We start from the raw sequence: 20,494 nt of genomic DNA on the forward strand, positions 1-20,494 counted from the left end.
ATCCCATAAGAAAAATTAATTTTAAAATATAACATAATTTTAAACTCTCAAACCCATGTGCTTAGACTATAAAGATATTTTCTCATGAAATGAGAATAATATGCAATGAAAAGGGAAATATAATGGAATTTTAAAATGTCCTGAGAAAATGTGATTGACAGAATAAACAATTCCACAGAGACGTTGGAAAAGAAAACTTCAGGAAATTAAGATAAAAAGATGGTAAGAAATGGAACTGGGAGAAAAGTTGTGATTCATAACTCTTTGAAAATTAACTCTAGAGAAAAGAGGAAGAGAGGGAGGGAGGGAGAAAGAGAAGAAAAAGGTGAAGGAGGAGAAAAAGGAGGAGGAGAAAGAAGAGAAGGAGGAAGAGGAGGAGGAGGAGGAGAGGACAGAGAAGAGAAGGAGGAAGAGAGGACAGAGGACAGAGAGAAGAGAAGGGTGGGGATAACCAAAAGACGTGGGCTTAAGAAAACAGAAAAATCAACTCCGAGAGAAGACTCCACAGACCACACCTGTGCATGCAACAGAACTAGAGACAATCTATTCTAAATAGAGTAAGGAATGAGATCTGTAGGAAAGGATCTGTACAATACTTCACGTGAGTCATAGTTTGAAAGGAACTGAGGAAAGGATGGAGGCAAATGGTGCAAGGGGGAGAAACCAAATGCAATTAAGAACACCAGGAAAAACTAAAGCTGTCTTAGAATTGGACATGCACAACTGTATTGTTCAGCTAAGCAATATTTAGATCAGTACAGATATGTAAATATTCTTATTCACTTTTTAAATGTTAGAACAAAATATAACATTTAAACATGTGACCAAAATAAATATAAGAAGTAAATAATCAGTGTAAAAGTTAAAGAACAAAGACAATTTTAAAAATGGTGTTAGTAATTAAGAGGCAAAGCACTGAAGGACTAGAAAAGAGGATTCATGTTCTCATTATATAAAGTGAGGAATCGAGAAATATTGACTATAGTTGAGGGCATCAGAAACAAAGACAGGATCCAAGATGGCAGCTAGAGGGAGGAAGCAGAAAGTGTGCCTCCTAAAGTAAAATCTTGGAGAGATGCTGGAGATACACCTTACAGGAAAAACCACTGAGAAGAGGCAAAACTTTGACTCCTCCACACCTCTAGGCTGCGCAGAGCATCTCCACTTCACGTTAAATGGAGAAACCAGGAGGGCTCCCGTGCTGCCGCCAGACACCAGTGCCCAGATGGCTTGGGAAGACGCGGACCACAAGGTGAGCTAAGTGGCATATGGTACTCCCACAGACAATCCTGGGCCAGATCAGTATAGCCCCCTGGACAAACCAACCCCCACCAGGGAAAAAGAGAAAAAAACTGAATAATAAGCAATAACAACAAAAAAGACATGTAGCAAAGAGGGCAGGGCACCCTAAGCACCAAAGAGGGGAGAGGGGAACCCCTCACAAGCTGGCTGGAGAATGCAGGAGTGGTGGCACACACCCAGCAGCCAGGAACAGGAAAGCTTGTAAAAGAGGCGGTGGGAGGAAAATGCCACAGAGAGGGGGGAAGACCCACTTCCCACATGAACTGTAAATAAACACACCAGCCTGAGAAAGCAGGTACAGTGTCACCTCCCCCATTGTGCTTGGAAAGGGGAAAGCTTATAGCAGTGGCCGTCATGCCCAAGAGAACTGTAAGTAAACAAAGCCTGAGGGGCCAGGTGAGTGTTAAGCTCACTCCTGAGATCTGCATAAATAAAGCCTCCAGCAACAGCAGGCTGACAGCAGTGGGCAGGTGAGCCACAGCCTCAGATAGCCATTCACAGACCAGTCTCCAGACTCTTTTTTTTTCTCCCTACCTTTGATGGTGCAGGCAAACTACACCTGCATGCTGAAAAACTTACTGAAACTGTATTGCGTTTGAACTTGGGACACTTTTTGGGGTTTTTTTTTTTTTTGGTTTTGTGTTCTTTTGTTTTGTTTTGTTTTGTTCTCCCCTTTGATGAGACAATGACAGAACTACTTCTGAGACACCATCTCCAGGACTGGAAGCTGAGGGACAAACACCAAAATTATTAAGACTGAAACTTTATTTCATTTGAACTTGGAGATTTTTCTTTTTTAAAAAATTATTTATTTATTTTCATTTATTTATTTCATTTTTTTATTTTTTATTTTCAATCCTTTCTCTGTCTCTCTAATGCCTGTTCAGTTTACTGTTGATTAGTACACTATCTCTCCCTGTTTATATCTTTGAAACTTTTTTGTTGTTTGATGTTTTGTTTTTTCTACTTGTTTATTTGTTTTTTCCTTTTTCTTTAACTTCTTTGCTTTCCATCTCCTCTCACCCTTCCATTCTAAATATCACCATTGTTATTACTACAAGCTAGAAAATACTTAATTGCACACAGTACAGGGACAATAACAACACCAAGGGCAATGATGGGAAGACAGAAAAAAATGGGGAAACCAGTTTCACCACAGCAAAAAATTAGTACAGAAACCAGAGGGAAATGAAGAAAACAGATACTCAGATCCATACTCCAACAAAATGAAGATAAACTATGCCAAAGAACCCAATGAAGCTCACAAGAACAATCTAAAAGAAGACATACTACAGGGAATCAATGAGAATTTTATAGAGATGATACTGGATATGGTCAACCAAAATGTACTGGAGACACTCAAGAAATTCCAAGACAACAAAAATAGAGAATTTGAAAAAGCACAAAAGGAAATAAAAGAAACCATAGAAGCACTGTATAAACACCAAAGTGAAACAAAGAACACAATTAACAAAGAGATAAATGAACTCAGGACAAAAACAAACAACCTTAAAGAAAAAGGGACGGATTCCAAGATGGCAGCTAGAGGGAGGAAGCAGAAAGTGAGCCTCCTATAGTGAAATCTTGGAGAGACGGTGGAGACACACCTTGCAGGCAAAACCACCGAGAAGAGGCAAAACTTTGACTCTTCCACACCTCCAGCCGGCTCAGAGCATCTCCACTTCACGTTAAACGGAGAAAGCAGGAGGGCCCCTGGGGCCACCAGTTGCCCGAGCCCAGATGGCTTAGGAAGATGTGGACCAGGTGAGCATCGTGGTACCGCGGTACTCCCACAGACAACCCTGGGCAAGAGCAGCATAGCTCCCTGGACAGACCAACCTCCACCCGGGGAAAAAAGAGAAACTGAGTAATAAGCAATAAGAACAATAAAGACACGCAGGAAAGAGGGTGGGGTGCACTGAGTGCAGAAGATTGGGGAAGGGAATCCTTCCTGGGACTGTAAATAAACAAGCCGGGAGGGCCGGAGAGGCTCCGGCGGGAGTGGGGGCTCACGCCCAGTAATCATGAGTGGGAAAGCTTGTGAAAGCAGCAGTGGGAGGAAAACTCCACAGGAGAGGGGGGAAGCCCCACTTCCCATGCGAACTGTAAACAAACAAGCAGGCCAGAGAAAGCAGGTGAAATGTCACCTCCCCCAGTGTGCTTGGAAAGGGGAAAGCTTGTAGCAGAGCCTCCTACACAGGAGAACTCTAAGTAAACAAAGCCTGCAGAGCCAGGTGAGTGCTAAGCTCACCCCTGAGATCTGCATAAATAAAGCCTCCAGCAGCAGCAGGCTAACAGCAGTGGGCAGGCAAGCCACAGCTGCAGATACCATTCTCAGAACTGTCTCCAGACTCTTTTTTTCCTTTTTCTCCCTACCCTTGATGAGAGAACAACCGAATTACACCTGCAAGCTGAAAAACTTACTGAAACTGTATTGCATTTGAACTTGGGACACTTTGTGGGGTTTTTTTGTTTTTTGTTTTTTGGGGGGGGTTTTGTGTAGTTTTGTTCTACTTTATGCATCCCCTTTGATGAGACAACTACAGAACAACATCTGAGGCATCATCTCCAGGATTGGAGACTGAGACGGACACCAAAATTATTAAGACTGAAACTTCATTGCATTTGAACTTCGAGGGGTTTTTTTACTACTATTATTGTTTTTATTTATTATTTTCTATTTTTCATTTTGTTTTATTTTATTTATATATATATTACTTTCATTTCCTTATTTTTTATTTTTATACTTATCTTTATTCTTTTTATTTTTTATTTTCAATCCTCTCTCTGTCTCTCTAAGGCCTGTTCAACTTACTGTCAATTAGTACACTAATGCTCCCTGTTCATACCTTTGAAACTTTCTTGTTTTGTTTTTTCCTACCTGTCTGTTTGTTTTTCCCTTTTCTTTAACTTCTTGCTTTCCATCTCCTCTCACCCTTCCATTCTAAATATTACCATTGTTATTATTACAAGCTAGAAAATACTTAATTGCACACAGTACAGGGACAGTAAGAACACCAAGGACAATAACGGGAAGACAGAAAAAAAAAGAAAACCAGTTTCCCCACAGCAAAAAATTAGTACAGGAACCAGAGGGAAAGGAAGAAAACAGATACTCAGATTCAGACTCCAACAAAATGAAGATAAACTATGCCAAAGAACCCAATGAAGCCCACAAGAATAATTTAAAAGAAGACATACTACAGGTACTCAATGAGAATTTTATAGAGATGATACTGGATAGGGTCAACCAAAATGTACACAAGACACTCAAGAAATTCCAAGACAACAAAAATAGAGAATTTGAAAAAGCAAAAGAAGAAATAAAGGAAACCATAGAAGCACTGTATAAACACCAAAGTAAAACAGAGAACACAATTAATAAACAGATAAATAAACTCAGGACAAAAATAGACAACATTAAAGAGAAAACCACCCAAGATATGGAAAACCTCAGAAAAGAGAATGAAACAGGACTGCAAAACAAAACGGAAGGCCAATCCAGCAGAATAGAACAAACAGAAGACAGAATCTCAGAACTTGAAGATGAAATGGTAATTAAAGGAAAAACCAAAGAACTATTAATTAAACAACTCAAGACCTGTGAAAAGAAAATGCAAGAACTCACTGACTCCATCAAAAGACCAAACTTGAGAATCATGGGCATCAAAGAAGGAGAAGAGGTGCGAGTGAAGGGAATGTATAATATACTCAACAAAATAATAATGGAAAATTTCCCAAATCTAGAGAAAGATAGTCCCATACAGATGGAAGAGGCCTCCAGAACACCAAACAGACCAGATCAAAATAGAACTACCCCACGACATATCATTATTAAAACAACAAGTTCAAAAACTAGGGAAAGAATATTGAAGGCTGTAAGAGAGAAAAAACAAGTAACATACAAAGGTAAACCCATCAAAATCACAGCAGACTTCTCAACAGAAACATTAAAAGCAAGAAGAGCGTGGGGTGAGATCTTCCGGGCACTGAATGAAAATAACTTCAACCCCAGGATACTCTACCCAGCAAAACTATCATTCAAAATAGATGGAGCAATAAAAGTCTTCCATGATAAGCAGAAACTAAAACAATATGTGACCACAAAGCCACCACTACAAAAGATTCTTCAAGGGATTCTGCACGCAGAAAGTGAAACCCAACTTAACCATGAAAGGACAGGCAGCACCAAACCACAGGAAAAGAAAAAGCAAGAAAGTAGAGAGTAACCTCAACTTAGGTACACACAATCAAACCTTCAAACAGCTAAGACAACTAAATGACAGGAATCACCACATACCTATCAGAACTAACACTTAATGTTAACGGACTTAATTCCCCCGTCAAAAGGCACCATTTGATGAAATGTATTAAAAAGGAAGATCCAACAATTTGTTGCTTACAGGAGACCCATCTCACTGACAGAAATAAGCATAGGCTTAGGATGAAAGGCTGGAAGAAGATTTACCAAGCCAATGGCCCCCGAAAACAGGCAGGAGTAGCAATACTTATCTCTGACAAAGTAGACTTCAAACCTACATTGATCAAACAAGATAAAGAAGGACATTCCATACTAATAAAAGGGGAAATAGACCAAAAGGAAATACTAATCATCAACCTATATGCACCCAATGTCAACACACCCAATTTCATCAAACATATCCTGAAAGACATAAAGCATATATTAACTCCAACACAGTGGATGTGGGAGACTTTAACACCCTGTTATCATCAATAGATAGGTCATCTGAACAAAAAATCAGTAATGAAATCCAAGCTGTAAAATATACAATAGATCAAGTGGACCTACTTTATATCTACAGAACATTTCATCCAACTTCTACACAATATACATTCTTCTCAGCAGCCCATGGAACCTTCTCCAAAAATAGATAATATTCTGGGGCACAAAGCAAGCCTCAGCAAATATAACAAAATAGAAATTATACCATGCAGTCTATCTGATCACAATGCAATAAAACTAGAACTCAACAACTAAAGTAAAGACAAAAAACATGCAAACAGCTGGAAACTGAATAACTCATTACTTAATGAACAATGGGTCATTCATGAAATAAAAGAGGAAATTAAAAAGTTCCTGGAAGTCAATGAAAGTGAAAACACAACCTAGCGGAACCTATGGGACACAGCAAAGGCAGTCCTGAGAGGAAAGTTTATAGCCATGAGTGCATATATTAAAAAGATTGAAAGATCCCAAATCAATGACCTAATGATACATCTCAAACTCCTAGAAAAACAAGAACAAGCAAATCCCAAAACAAATAGAAGGAGAGAAATAATGAAAATAAGAGCTGAAATCAATGAAATAGAGACCAAAAAAACCATACAAAGAATTAATGAAACAAAAAGTTGGTTCTTTGAAAAAATAAACAAAATTGACAGACTCCTGGCAAACCTGACTAAAATGAGGAGAGAAAAAACCCAAATTAGTAGAATCAGGAATGCAAAAGGGGAGATAACAACAAACACCATCAAAGTCCAGGAAATCATCAGAGACTACTTTGAGAACCTATATTCAAATAAATTTGAAAATCTTAAAGAAATGGACAGATTTCTAGATACATATGATCATCCAAAACTGAATCAAGAGGAAATTAATCATCTGAATAGATCTATAACACAAAATGAAATTGAAGCAGCAATCAGGAGTCTCCCCAAAAAGAAAAGTCCAGGACCTGATGGATTCTCTGCTGAATTCTATCAGACCTTTAAAGAAGAACTGATACCAACCCTCCTTAAACTGTTCCACGAAATAGAAAGGGAAGGAAAACTGCCAAACACATTTTATGAAGCCAGTATTACACTTATCCCAAAACCAGGCAAAGACACCTCCAAAAAGAAGAACTATAGGCCAATATCCTTAATGAACATTGATGCAAAAATCCTCAACAAAATAATGGCAAACCGAATTCAACAACACATCAAAATGATTATTCACCACGGCCAAAGGCTTCATCCCAGGAATGCAGGGGTGGTTCAACATATGAAAATGAATAATCATAATAAACCATATTAACAGAAGCAAAGACAAAAACCACTTGATCATCTCAATAGATGCAGAAAAAGCCTTTAATAAGATCCAACACCATTACTTGGTAAAAGCTCTAAGAAAACTAGGAATAGAAGGAATACATACCTCAACATTATAAAAGCTATATATGACAAACCTACAGCCAGCCTTATACTTAACAGAGAAAAACTGAAACCATTCCCTCTAAAATCAGGAAATAGACAAGGATGCCCACTATCTCCACTCCTATTCAGCATAGTACTGGAATTCCTAGCCAAAGCAATTAGGCAAGAAGAAGGAATAAAAGGAATACAAATAGGTAAAGAAACTGTCAAAATATCCCTGTTTGCAGACGACATGATCCTATACCTTAAAGACTCAAAAGAACTCTACTCAGAAGCTTCTAGACGCCGTCAATAGCTACAGCAAGGTAGCAGGATATAAAATCAACATAGAAAAATCATAAGCATTTGTATACACTAACAATGAGCAAACTGAAAAAGAATATATGAAAACAATTCTATTTACAATAGCCTCAAAAAAAATCAAATACCTAGGTGTAAAACTAACAAAAATGTGAATGACCTCTATAAGAAAAACTATAAACTTTTGAAGAAAGAGATTGAGGAAGACTCTAGAAAGTGGAGAGATCTCCCATGCTCATGGATTGGTAGAATCAACATAGTAAAAATGTCTATACTCCCAAAAGTAATCTACATGTTTAATGCAGTTCCCATCAAAATTCCAATGACATTCATTAAAGAGATTGAAAAATCTACCGTTAAATTTATATGGAAACACAAGAGGCCATGAAAGCCAAGGCAATACTCAGTCAAAAGAACAATGCTGGAGGTATCACGATACCTGACTTCAAACTATATTACAAAGCAATAACAATGAAAACAGCATGTACTGGCACAAAAACAGACATGAAGACCAGTGGAACAGAATAGAGGACCCAGATATGAAGCCACACAACTGTAACCAACTTGTCTTTGACGAAGGCAGCCTCTTCAACAAAAACTGCTGGGAAAACTGGCTAGCAACCTGCAAAAAACTGAAACTAGATCCATGTATATCACCCTATACCAAGATTAACTCAAAATGGATCAAGGATCTTAATATCAGACTCCAAACTCTAAAGTTGACACAGGAAAGAGTAGGAAATACTCTGGAGTTAGTAGGTATAGGTAAGAACTTTCTCAATGAAACCCCAGCAGCACAGCAACTAAGAGATAGCATAGATAAATGGGATTTCATAAAACTAAAAAGCTTCTGTTCATCAAAAGAAATGGTGTCTAAACTGAAGAGAACATCCACAGAGTGGGAGAAAATATTTGCCAGCTACACATCAAAGGACTGATAACCAGAATATATAGGGAACTTTAAAAACTAAATTCTCCCAAAACTAATGAACCAATAAAGAAATGGGCAAGTGAACTAAACAGAACTTTCTCAAAAGAAGAAATTCAAATGGCCAAACAACACATGAAAAAATGCTCACCATCTCTAGCAATAAAGGAAATGTAAATTAAAACCACACTAAAATTCCACCTCACCCCTGTTAGAATAGCCATCATCAGCAACACCACCAACAACAGGTGTTGGGGAGGGTTCGGGGAAAAAGGAACCCTCTTACAGTGCTGGTGGGAATGTAAACTATTACAACTACTCTGGAAAAAAATTTGGAGGCTACTTAAAAAGCTAAACATTGATCTACCATTTGATCCAACTATACCATTCCTGGGGATATACCCAAAAGTCTGTGACACAGGTTACTCCAGAGGCACCTGCACACCCATGTTTATTGAAGCACTATTTACAATAGCCAAGTTATGGAAACAGCCAAGATGCCCCACCACTGACGAATGGATTAAGAAAATGTGGTATCTATACACAATGGAATTTTATGCAGCCATGAAGAAGAACAAAATGTTATCATTTGCTGGTAAATGGATGGAATTGGAGAACATCATTCTGAGTGAGGTTAGCCTGGCCCAAAAGACCAAAAATCGTATGTTCTCCCTCATATGTGGACATTAGGTCAATGGCAAACACAACAAGGGGATTGGACTTTGATCACAAGACAAAAGCGAGAGCACACAAGGGAGATGTGAGGATAGGTAAGACACCTAAAAAACTAGATAGCATTTGTTGCCCTCAACGCAGAGAAACTAAAGCAGATGCTTTAAAGCAACTGAGGCCAATAGGAGAAGGGGACCAGGAACTAGAGAAAAGATTAGATCAAAAAGAATTAACCTAGAAGGTAACACACACGCACAGGAAATCAATGTGAGTCGACTCCCTGCACAGCTATCCTTATCTCAACCAGCAAAAACCCTTGTTCCTTCCTATTATTGCTTGTACTCTCTCTTCAACAAAGTCAGAGATAAGGGCAAAATAGTTTCTGCAGGGTATTGAGGGGGTGGGGGGGAGAGGGAGAGGGTGGGGGAGGTAAGGGAGGTGGTGGGGAAGGGGGGAGAAATGACGCACACATTGTATGCACATATTAATAAAAAAATTTCAAGAGAGGTAAATGGCACACACATGAAAAAAAAAAAAGAAACAAAGACAAAAGTATATTATTTTCAGCCACAAAGTTTCTAAAAAATAATAAACAGCCACTAATATGAAGACATTAGGAGCAGGTGGAGTGGGGAGGTGGAGAAAGTATAAAAATAAGGGAAGTCCTTAACTATCTTAATAAGAAGTAAAATGTCTAAAATTCAAAATCCTGAAAAAGAAAAATGCAAAAGCTAATACTTAATGCTCGTCTACTATGCATCAGTCTGCATGGTAAGAATGTTACAGGCACAGACTCATTTTCTGTCCTCACACAAACCTTGGTAGGAAGCACACGTACCACCCCTTGCTTCAGGCGCGACACTGAGGTGGGGAAGTAATTCACGAGAAGCTCAGAATTTACTGCAGTTCAGTGCACACTGTCTCACATTATCCAGGAGGAATACAGTTTTAAAATGTTGATTTGCTTCCTAAAAAGAAAGGTACAAATTAAAAACAAATGCCTTTCACTGGGAAAGGGGTGAGCAGAGCCCTCTATGGATTCTCCTTAACCTTATGCTCTTGTAAATTGGATTATTTTATTTTAAGAAACATAAGTCACTTTCTCACAGTTAGTAACTGTGAATCCCAGTAAAGGAGGACTGGTTTCTGTGTCACCAGTTTTAAGATTATGAAGGAGTGTGAGCAAGCAACAATGAATGAAGAAGTGATGATAAGACAGCATGCTGAACTGGGCAAAGACAGAGGCCGCTAACCTTGAGCAGATCTGTCTTCTGCAGCACCTTGACCTTCCTGTGTGCACCTGTGGTCTGACTCTCCACTGTGAGGATTCCAGACTCCTTGTAGGGAACTGAATTCCCTGGGCCTGTGACATCCGCTGCTCCCGAGAGCAAGGATGCTTACAAAGCAGTGCTCAAATAGGTCTTCACAGCTTTTAAATGATAATAGTGGGTAATGACTGATACGGTCATGTTTAATTGGCCAGGCTGAGTCTGTGAAAGACATAGAAGAGAACTGAGGTGAAGTATGCAAATAAGGTAGCTAGAATGGCTAAAAAACAGAAGTAGTTTTACTGCAAAGACAAACTATTATAATGGGAATGTTTAATTGTGAGTTGACTTCAATAGGAAGAGGAGTCTTAATAGACATGGGTGGTTTCCTTCTATTTATCTATGTGCCTGTCTGTAAGGCTGACATGTCTGGCTGGCCTGGATTCTCAGCTGGACCACATTATTCTTTGGACGCAAATTATCTCACAGAATATCAACCTCAGAGAAGATGTAATGCAAAAGATTAAACCAGTCAGGTGACCGGTTCTGAAAGGTTTTATCCAGAGCTATAGTAGGAGTAACTTGTCTGGCCTCTCACTGTCCCCTTCAAGGCAAATGGGACCTACCAGCCACCCGGACAGGAAACACCAGAATGGGAAATGAGCAAAAAGGGGGTTGCAACTGTGCCTCTAGAAGACCGCAGTCTGTTCCCAGAAAGAACATGGCTATGGCTCCCTTTCTTAGACCATCTGTCTTCCTCAGTATTACTGTCCTGTATCTGTGACCCTGCCCACCTTGTGGGATACAGAGCAAAACTCCCACTTCTGCATTTCTGACTTCTGAATGAAGCCTTTCTTTCACCCCAAACTCAACCCTTGGACACCTGGTTTTGCCCAAAAATGAGCGTCTGGACATGAATTCAGTATCACAGTGACTATGTGACCCAGTCCTGAGTCCTGAGAGGCATGAGAGGAAGTCTGACAAGGAGTGTGTGGGGCTGCAGCAATAAGGGATGGGTATGGCAAGAGTGCTGGATGTCCCTTGCTTTTTCTTCCTGCTCAAAGTCTACATAACCCCAAAGACAGGGCAGCCTGTGAGATCATGAAACCCTGGGACCATGAGCAAACCTGAGAGCTGCAAGGGCAGAAAGAGCTGGGCCTGAGTGACTCCACACATTGCTAAAGCTTCTACCCCTGGGCTCTCACCATTCTTTGTCACCTTTGGTCACAGTCTCACTTTTTTTTGGGTCCTCTACAGGGTGATAATGTGGGACAGTGTCCCTGCTGCTGTACTGGCTCAGCCTCTGGGCTACTCGATTCTCAGATAGGTTTATGAGTGGGGAAGAAGGGAGGTGCTGGAGAAGTCTAAATGGCACCTGCCTTGCTGGCTCTGCCCCAGGACAACTGCATGGCAAAGAGAGGGACACTCAGACTTCAAGTGGGACCTGAGCTCTCCCCACAAAGCAGAACAGAGATGTTTTCCCTCACAGTGGCTGCAGGACAACCCCATTGAGCAGGGAAAGCAGGAGGCCAGGCAGCAGCCCCTCCTGAAGAAGCTTTAATGGCTTTCCAGGGCCAAGTACAAGCCCTGTTGCCCAACACACTCATCCTCCTGCCTCCAGCTCCTCCTTCCTCACCTCACCCTGCCCTGCGTGCACCTTGGTTCTGGGCACCTTTGAGACCCTACTGCCTCCTTGACCATGATCAGCTCCCTCCACCAAGCCTGTGCAGGTGCACACTATCCCCAGAACACCTTCCCCACCTGTAAGTGTTATGACTTCTTCCTCACGTTCTTGCAGGCTCTGTGGAACCTGGCTCCTTAATTTGTGCTGTTCCCTCCTTCCCACTGCACCACCTCCACTCCACCCCCAAGGGAGGTCAGCAGAACAGAGAATCTTAACTTCATCTATCAGGTTAAAAAAACAGGGTCAGAGACTGGTCATTACTTGTCCAGTATCACATAGCTACCATCGGGCAGACTGGAGGCCAACACTAGCCCTGTGACTCTTAAATTCAAGTAAAAGAATTTGAGATTTAATCCTTCAAACATTTCTAGGTCTGTCCCTACTTCTACACACACACACACACACACACACACACGTCTACCCGTGACCTAACAAAAGATTAGATTTTGAACTTATGATTATAAAACCAGATGGTCCTGTAGGCACCATTATGAAACACACCCCTCTCAGTAACCAAGTCTGGTCACCTCCCACACCCAATACAGGGGACAGCCTCTGCCTTCTTCCTCCAGCCCCAAAGGCTGGGCTGGGGTCAGGTTAGGACCAACAGTGCAAACCTGCCATCTACCTACTCTTCCTCCTTTCTGGAACCCTGGGCAAGTCACTCCCCTCCTGGGGCCTCAGTTTCCCTACAGGGCCTGGTATGGTGTTGATGAGACACCCCTGGGTCTTTGTGTCTCAAGAGCAACACTTTCCCCTACCTGACCCAGGGAAGAGCACTCCAGATCCAATTCAGGGTGGCCATGCCATAAGGACCGGCGGGCTCGGAGGCCCCTGCCTTCCTCACTGTCTTTGGTTCCTCCTTTTCCAACTGTGTGGCACTCGCAATATCCAGCTTCCTCCTGGGGTCACCTGGCCTCATACAAGGGCTGGCATCTGAGCCAAGTCTCTGGCAGCTTTGTGAATCCATCTGAGTGGCACCCCATCTTCTCTTCTGTGTCAGGGTACAGGGGAGGGAAGAGCAGTCAGACATAAGTCTGAGCATCAATCCAGGCTCTGCTACTGCTTAATAGTGTGACCAGGGGCGAATGCCCAACCTCTTTGAGCTCATCTACAAAACAGGAATAATACCATTCTTTTCCAGGGCACTTATCAAGATGAGGAGCTGAAGGAGTCATACCATCCCCAACTTACCTATGAGTCTTCCTCTGCCTCTGTTTGGATGTGACGCAGCTGTCATTAAATGTGTGCATCTGGTCGCCAGGTGCATGTCTGATTTGCAACAAGACTCCAGATCAGATATACCCAGGCACTTGAAAGGGAAAGTGAAAGTCCTGAGTTGTGAGAAGCTCACAATCTAACCAATAACCAGCATCTACCTTCGTTGAGTGCCACTCTCTGTCCCGCTCTCCTTGCTGTCCTACTCAGAGGAGCGAACTTAGCCTGACATTCCAGGGCCTTCTCAACCAAAACTAACACAATTAGGGGGTCTCCCTGGTCTTCAGGGAGAAATACATGATTCTGACAGATTGTGGGACCCTCCACAGATCATTCCCCACACCTCATGGGCTTCTACTCAGCCCCCCAGGACACCTCACCGACCTCCCCATCAGTACACTGTTTCCATGATCTGGATACTGTAGGCTTCCGGTGGTGCTGTTCCTGAGTGGCCTGCCCACTTGGCCTCCAGACATGTGACTATGTGAATTCTTCTCACACCTGGAAACATCAACTTTGCTTCCCCTCAGAAGCCCTCAGCATCCTCCTCAGCAGAGACCTCCGCCCCTGCTCTGCAACCATGGCTGCTGACCAAGAGGAGCCAACACTACTGCTTGGGTGGTCCCAAGGTTGGCAGATCACCCAGTTGGATTGCCATCAGAAGTTTCTGCTTTGCCCCAAGTAGAAGGCGCTGCAAGTGGGGCTGGGCATGAGGTCAACCTGCATTTTCCATTGGGGCCTGTTTTATTCTGGGCAAAAATTCATGAGGCCTCATGGCCACTCCCTCCAGCCTTTGATGAAGTTATAGCAGGTGAGTACACAGGACTCCAAAAGGTGCTTCTGCCTAAAACAAAGGAAGAGTAGCTCAAGTATCAACGTCAATCCAGCTGGCAAGGGCCATGTCAAGTTATTCTAGCCGCTCCTGCTGCTGTAAAGCTGTAAAACCCCAGTTGGATTCATTTAACAAGGATCAGACTTATTCCACCCCATCTCCCACAGAGTTCTCTGGATTCCCGTGAACATACCTGGGAACCTGGAGGGACCTCAGTGCCTGTTCAAGAGCTAATCCACCAACAGGAATCAGCAGGTGGTGGTGGGATTGTACAGGGGATTCCTTTGCCTGTTCTTGCCGTGTTTCTGCCACTTTTTAATCCTTACACCAAAGGCCAGACTGTGTGTGGGTGGGTACATCTCTCTTATATTTTCAGTAGCAATGAAACCAAGAAACTTTTTAATTATTAAAATAACAATTTTAATTTGCTTCAGTCTCAGACTCCTTGGGCTGGTGTTGGCTCTCAGTCTGCCCACCAAGAGCTGTGTGGTGCTGAACAACTCACTTCCCTCCTCTGAGCCTCTGTCTTCACCCAAAAAGTGGAGTTAGGATTCCCTGCAGTGCACTGTCCACCTGTGGGGTGGGATTGGGTGGAAGGTGATCCAGAAGGAGTGAGGAGACAGCAGACATTGGGAACTCAAGTGCCATAGACACTATGGAAAAGTGGGAAAAAAGAAGTGTTCCATGGTGAGGAAAGTGAGCTGCCCAAGCAGAGTGAGCTGCCCAAGCACAGGACTAGAGGTGGCAAGCAGATCCTTCTTAAGAGGCCAGGGAGCCCTGAAAGGTGCACACAGGACTGGGAGAGGTGAGGAAGGTGGAGCTGGAACAGGCAGGAGGCCAGGAATACAGGGTGAAGGGGCTTGAACTTGATCCTGGGAGGTCATCACAGATTCCTCAGGAGGAATTGTCATCTAAACCACTTCTTTCCCTATCCAAGGGAGATGTCCTGCAGCCACTGGAAGGGGAGGCCTTGCTGAAGTCTCTTATCTGCTGCATTTGGAAATCTCGGACCCCAGCTGAATAGACAGCTCCTTATCAGGGTGGTGCAGTTGTCCCTGAGCAGGGTGGGGCAGGAGGCATCTGGGCTTTCTCCTAGTTCCTGCCCTCTTCTCTCCAAAGCAGCCTTTCCAGGAATTGAGCCACAAACCAAGGAAGGCTCTCACTGTGTACTAGTCTAGCAGGAGGGAGCACAGTCCCACCTCAGCACTCAGGAGAAGCCCAAAAAAAGTTCAGATCAAGAGGAAGGGTGATAAAGAAGGATGAGGCTCAGGGTGCTGGTACTTTTATAAATGTGGGGAGTCACCCATGACCCAGTTATTTTTGCCTGCCCACCCTTCCAGTTCTCTGGGTTGACTCATGGTCCTCATGATCTCACAAGGCCTCTCTTTCTCTCTCTCTCAACCTCTCCCTCTCTCTTTCTCTCCCTCCTCTCTTCCTCTCTCTCTCTCTCTTGTTATGGAACTCTTTGAAGCAAGAAGCAAGTAAAAAGGGGAAGCCAGCTGTGTGTCACACCTGTGCTGTATTGAAACAGCCTCCAGACCCTTTCACAAACTTCCCATTTTGTCTCATTGGTCAGGCCAGGGTCACACAATCACTATTTTACTGAACCCAAGTCCCAAGCTCTTCCCTTGGAAAAATTGGTGTTGGAGATCTAAGTGTTATGGGAAAAAGAATGGTTTCATTCAATAGCCAAAGAGCTTTGCAAATTGACGTCTCAACCCCACAAGGGTTGGGGAGTCACAGATACAGAATAGGAATAATGAGGCAGAGAGGTCAGCTAATAAGAAGGAGAAATGTTCATATTCTTTCTCTGAGATCCTCTAAAAACTGGGGTCACTTTTTTTTGCTCCTTTTTTGGTTTGGTGTTTCCTGTTACAGTGGCAGTTTGGTGTCATTAGCCTTGAAGGATAAGAGAAAGACTAGACAAGGTCCAGGTCAAGTTAACCCTATATCATTGTTCCTTACAAAACATTTCTCCAATGATGAATATGTCTACCTGCAGAGCTGAGTAGGATCTGACCCAAAGGTCAAAGCAGAAAAGGATACAGATACAATATGAGGACAAAGGTCTCAAGTCCTCTCAACCAGTGCCAGTGACACTGGGAAATCTGTATGATCAACAGTAAGTGTTTCCAACAAAAGTGGCCTTCATGTCCTGAAAATTAACCCAGGCAACTTTTATAATCATAACCCAGGTGGTCCAGGTGACATGTACAATAAAACAAAAATTAGTGATTTTTACTTCAACTAAGAGCAAGTGAAGGTAGAAAATTCATTAGTTTTTTCTCTAGTGACAAGTAGTTGTAATGGCTCCCAAGACAGGCAGGAGAGGGGAGGAGTCACTTTTGCACTGGTGAATAGGCATTAGAACCTAGAGACACAGAAGAGCGACAGAGCAAAGTAGAAGATGGTCTGTAGTTCCAACCCTATCTCCCTGTGGGAAGCAGAAGAGAATTCAAAGCCACAACCACAGGGTAAGCTATGTAGCACACTGACAATTATGACTTCACAGTAAGCCCACATTTCCTGAAAGCCTCAAAACCAGTGTGAGGATGAGCTGAGATAGAACTGCTCCTGAGAGTCAGGCTGACCCTGGAGAAGACATCTCACCACTCCCCATAACTCAGAGAGCCACAACAAGGTGCCATCATGAAAGAGGGCCTATTGTATGAGACTGAGCTACCCTGGTGACTGAAAAACAAGTAACAATCTAGCTCAGGGAGTGTTGGGACCCCTTGACACAGTGTCTGGCTGACAGATGGCTAAGAGAGGTGGTTGTAGAGAGGGAGAGGGTGAGGGTCTGTCATGGACCCGCCAAGAGTTTAAACAACAGGGAACTCACGCTGTGAAGGGTGCATTGGTCAGTGGCACTGCCCTCCCTGGCAAGGAAGAGAGTCCCATCACCTGAGGATCACAGAGGAAACATTTGCACTGAGCACATAACTGGCAAAGTGCTCAGCCTCTGGAAGCTGGCTCCTGTTTTCATGTGTTTACTACTGTGTAGGACTGAAAGCTTTGAGGCCAGGTACTGTATGTCACATATTTCCCCAGCCACTGCTAGGCAGGTCTGAAAGCACTGACACCAGCAGGTAGAATGCTGAAACTCAGTTGTCCTCCGGCAGTCCAAAACTCAGTGCTCTGTTTGCTGCCCCACTCTCCCGTACTTTCAGGGGACACCCCTAGGCTGGATGATTATTCCCCAAGAAGCACAAATTGAGAACCACTTTGCTTGTGGAACAAGTGGCTGTAAAGTACCTGTGGCCAGCAGCAGTGCTTGTACACAAAAAAGTGATACTTCTAAGGTGAAAATATCCCAGAAAAATGGTTCCTTGACCAGCCCTGCCCTCAGCCCACATATAGCACCAACCTCTACATCAGGATCTGTAAGAGTCTCCTGCTAGTTATCCTCTCTCTGAGTGCTACTTGGGATCAGGCTTGCTTCCCTGAGCTATACCCTCAGATTAGTGGTGTGAAACTGCACCTGAACCCTACCCCTACAAAGTACTGCCAAGTACTGAAAATATTTCAACTGCAAATTACAAGTGATTAAAACATCCAACCATTGACGTTTGTCAGATGCACACATATCAGTGCACAAATAAAAGAAATAAGAGAAAACAAGGTAATATGACTCTTCCAAACGTCAGCAGTTCTACAAGAATGGACTCTAGTGATAGTGAAGTCTGTGAAAACTGGGACAAAGAATTCAAAAGAAAGCTAGTAAGAATGGTCAACAAACTTAAAGAGGACACATATAATCACCTGAATGGATTTAAAAAGAATACAAATAAAAACCAAAATGATTTCAAAAAGAAATAGGTATATCAAACAAGGAAAACAATGCAGAATATGAAACAAGAATTCAATAAAGATATATAAATTCTGAAAAAATTGCAATTCTGCAAACAAAAATTCAAGATCTCAAATAGAAACTTATTTGAAAGCTTAATCAATGCACTATATCAAATTGAAGATAAACTATCAGGACTTGAAGACGTAGATGAATTAGAACATTTAGATAAAAATAAAGAAAAAAAAGGTGTGAGCTGGACATGCAAGATGACTAAAACACCATTAAAAGACCAAACTTACAAGCCATGATCACACAAGAAGGAGAAGGGGGCAAGCTAAAAGCATGGAACACATATTCAATAAAACAAAAGCAAAAAATTTCCCAAATCTTGAGAAAGAGTCATCCAAGTGCATGAAGCTTTCAGAACAACAAACAGGCAAGACTACAAAGAACCTCACTAAAGGATAGTATAGGTAAAAAATTAAGTATACAGAAGGAGGAGAGACTATAGGAAGCTGCAGAAGAGAAGTGCCAGATCCCATATAAACACTGAGCATCAAAATAAATGTATATGTATGTATGTATGTATGTGTGTATATATACATATATATATAACATGTTTGTAATATATATTTGTTTGTGTCTCTCTCTATATACATATATAGAGAACATATTTATGATTGTGGAACTGTTTGCGGGGATAGGGGAGGAGGGGAGAAGAAAAGAGAGTAACAGTGAATCATATTGTGTATGAAGATGCACAATGAGACACACTGCGGGGGGGAGAAAGAGAGAGAGTAATCAAGATTATCCTGAGTAAAGTACAATATATGCACGTGTGAAACACCATGGCAAAATCACTTTGAACAATTAGTGTGCACTTAAAATAATGAAGCACACAAAATATTGTGGCCTTATGCCTGGTGGGCTAATGGCCGGTGAGCTCTGCTTAGGAACTGCTGAGTCGCTCCCACAGCTGGTGTCATTGTCTTGTGTAGATGTCCTGGCCTTATGAAAGGGACTTTCAATGACTGAGTCTGAAAATTTAAAACAAAACAAAACAAAAAATGCATAAGGGTGGAGTAGAAGAAACACAAATAGGTTCAAACATGCAATAGGCCAAGTTCACCCTGTGCTATAGTCCTGGACAAAATATTTCTCATGCAGAATTGAGTAAACTCTAACTCAAAGGTTGAGGAAGCAAAGGGGACAAACATGACATGAAGAAGAGATGCCTGCCCTTCAAATTTCAAAGTAACATAGGCAACTTTTGTGGGTTATCATACCCACGCCTTAGAGATGCTACCTACAGAAAAGCAGTGAGCATTTCTGTGACCATCCTGACCTCACCAGCTTTAACCTGGTCTATTCATAAGGGGCTCCTAGTCTGTAATCTTTCTGGCCTTGTGGTGTATTCTGGTTTTTTATGACAAATCCATTGACAGGAAGGTAGAGAAAACACACATTTTGCTTTTAGCACGTAACATGTTAGTGGCTCAGTGTTCATTTGCCCTTTCTCCTCTTCTGATGCTTCCTACCTGTTTAGTGGAACCTCAGTCCTGACGTTCCAAGTCCTTCCCCATACAACCTATCTCAATCAGGGCTTCTCCGTGATCTTCAGGAAATAGACCTGCTATCAACAGACTGTGGGACCATGCACAGATCACTTTCTGAACCTCCTTGGCTGGTACTGAGCCCAAGCTCCCCCAAAATACTTACATTTCTGCCTTCCCTACCAGCAGCATCAGCACAGTCTCCCCCACTCTGGACACCCACTGCAGGTTCATTGCTGTGCTGCTGTTGAATGTTTTGCCCATATGACTTCAAGACATTTGGCTACACTGATTCTTCTGCCAGGAGCACCTGCACCTGCCACCTGGAAACATCAGCACTGCATCCTCTGAGAAGCCCTCCAACATCTCCCCGGGAAGAGTTGATCACCATCTGCTTTGCTCCTAATACACTTTGTAGGGAAGGGACAAAGTCCACTGCTTGTCCTTGGGTCTAAGGCTAGTAAGTCACACCGTGGGACTTATAGGTAATCCCCTAAGCAGAAGGGCTTACAAATGAGATGGGACCCAAGAGTGCCAACCTGCCCTTTCCATTGGAGCCTATTTCATCCTGGCAAATACACGCAGTGCTTAATAGCCACCTGCTCCAGCTTCTGAGGGAGGGACAATGGTGACTACAAAGAACCCACGCACTATAGTGATTCCCCTGCTTTTCAAATCCACATATAATATTGCAAACACTGTGAGGTGAACTCTGGTTTTTCAGTGAGGAGAGGAGAGGGTGATGACTTGGCTACTCAGAAAGAGAAGCCAAGACTCAAACAGAGTTT

At 42.5% G+C, this 20,494-nt stretch overlaps 1 long non-coding RNA gene across 1 annotated transcript; it reads right to left on the minus strand.

Moving 5' to 3' along the window:
- Positions 1–10,185: 10,185 nt before the first annotated feature.
- Positions 10,186–13,608, minus strand: LOC141425580 (uncharacterized). The gene is made up of 3 exons (XR_012450557.1): positions 13,505–13,608; positions 10,612–10,848; positions 10,186–10,326 (listed from the first exon to the last, which is right to left on the minus strand). It is a non-coding gene; the product is annotated as an uncharacterized lncRNA (long non-coding RNA).
- Positions 13,609–20,494: the final 6,886 nt, after the last annotated feature.

Source organism: Castor canadensis, chromosome 8 (genome assembly GCF_047511655.1).
Source record: "Castor canadensis chromosome 8, mCasCan1.hap1v2, whole genome shotgun sequence".
In the NCBI taxonomy this organism is placed as follows: Eukaryota; Metazoa; Chordata; class Mammalia; order Rodentia; family Castoridae; genus Castor; species Castor canadensis.